The sequence below is a fragment of the Tenebrio molitor genome, chromosome 7, assembly GCF_963966145.1.
Source record: "Tenebrio molitor chromosome 7, icTenMoli1.1, whole genome shotgun sequence".
Lineage (NCBI taxonomy): Eukaryota > Metazoa > Arthropoda > Insecta > Coleoptera > Tenebrionidae > Tenebrio > Tenebrio molitor.
Window position 1 is genome coordinate 9,387,415 of NC_091052.1, and position 2,276 is coordinate 9,389,690.

Below are 2,276 nucleotides of genomic sequence, written 5' to 3' on the forward strand. Positions count from 1 at the left end.
TTAATGTCGCATGTAAGCCGTCTAAAAACCTGATTGTACGAATTGTTTATAATAATTTTCAGTCAATTGGAAAATTGCTTGTTTTACGAATTTATAAAAGCGCTTTTCTGGTACTGTTAGAAGAGAAATCGCACTTCTGGAAGATCAAGGACTTCGACGGCTTAATATTTACAGAGTGTTCAAAAATATCTGACTTTGGTAAACAAGTTATTCGCTATTATTACATCTTGACCATGATGGCTACCCTCTTATTCGACATTCAACCCTTTATAACTGGACAACTACCCACAGCTTGTTATGCCCCTGATAAATGGTTCAATTTCTTAACTGTAACACTTTGGTTCTTATCCCATCCTGTCCCTTTGAGTATTATAGGGACAGATGGTCTGTTTATTTCATTGTCGATTTCTCTCGTCATACAGTTTCGCTTGCTGAGTTACAAGTTCAGAAAACTGGTCAAGAATCAATCAGAAATACAATTGTGGACCGATTTCAAAGAACTCGTCGATTATCACAACTCCCTGACAAGGTATTTTTTAACGATCTTAGAATGCTTTTTAACACAAAGTGAATTTTCAGTTACTGTGAAAAACTCAATCGGACATTTCAAATTGTCTTTTTTATCCAGTTTCTCAACTCGATAGCTTCTGGATCTATATCTGTTTTCATTTTTATGCAACCGTAAGTTACACACTCTCTAAAATTATTTATGTCTTGTTCTGCCTTTAGGGGATCTTGGAGTAATCGAATAAAAACTGCAACATATTTCTTGTTGCAAATCGCTGAAGCTGCTCTCTACTGCTTCCCTAGCGAACTTGTAACAAATTCTGTAAGTCATAAAGTCTCCCTGTGTTTTGGATTTTGGATTTTTTCTTTTAGGCGCGAGATGTAGGTGATGCAATATATGAATCTAAATGGTACAACACAACTGTCACGCAGTTCAGAAAATGTCTGACTGTCGCTTTAGCCAAAACTCAAAAAGTGATGCTTTTTAGTGGATTTGGGATAATTTGGATCAATCTCGGAACCTTTCTCACGGTAATGTTAATGTGTGTTACATATCCAATAAATGTTGTTTTGGTTTTAGATTTTTAAAACGGTATTTAGTTTCTACACTTATTTGAGCTCTGCGGAGAAAATAGCAAAATAATGAGTTAAAAGTTGTGAGCAGGAAATATTTTTAGAAGTGTATTGGTTTTCGGAAATGGAAGAAGCAAGGAGTTGTGTTTTAAAGATGAACCCCATGGAGCTCCGGAAATGTTTGAATGTTATTTAAATAAAAACTTAAAGAATTTATAATTTTAGTGATCATGAACTGTGTTGGAAATATTGTAAACCATTTACCTTAAAAAAGATTTCTTATTCGGTGGAACTTACAAAAAAATAAGTTGTAGAATTTAACAGTTAAATGTTATATCATCCTCATGATTATTTCTTGTCTGTAAACATAATCTTTAAACTGAAAAGATCTTGCAATGCACCCTTAGAGATTTAGAAATACATACTTGAAACAATAAAGCACTGATAAAATATTACTCCTATTTATATCTTGTTCTATTCATCATATACCTTTCGCAAAAGTTAATTTTTCGAGTCGATCAACATTGCTAAATTAAACAATGTTTGGTGATTTAAAATAATTAGTTTGAAAAAGAACTGAATCTTCTATAAATGTGTGTAAATTAATTTAAAAATAAATATAAAAGTGTTATAACATTATTCTTCCTCTCCTTCTTTTCTCTCTGTTCCATCTTTTCCTCTATCATTTTCATCCTTTTCATCCAATCTGCCTTCTTAAACTGCCCTTTTTCTTCTCTTCCTCTCATCTCCTCTCTCACTGTCGCTAATTCTTTCCTTAGCTCCCCATTCTCCTCTCTCACTGCCGCTAATTCCTTTCTTAGTGTTTTGATCTCCTCTCTCATCTCTCTTATCATGGTTGTATTCAGTTCCTTATCCATTTCCTTGCTTTGATTTTCTTCTTCGCTTCTATTTGGTGATCTTCTCCTTCTGGAACTATTTCTGAGTGGGTTCTTGCCTTCTTTCGACGTTCTACCCTCTTCTCTTTCTCTCTTGCTGCTTTCTTTCCTTACTTCTGACGATTTCAGCATATCCCCTCTTTCTTGCTCTCCCTCCTTCTCTCTCGCTGCCGCTAATTCCTTTCTTCGTGCTTTGATCTCCTCTACTATTTCCGCCATATCCTCTTTTATCTCTCTAAGCACTGTTTCTATTTTCTCCTCTATTTCTTTGCTTTGATTTCTTTCTTCGCCTCTACTTAG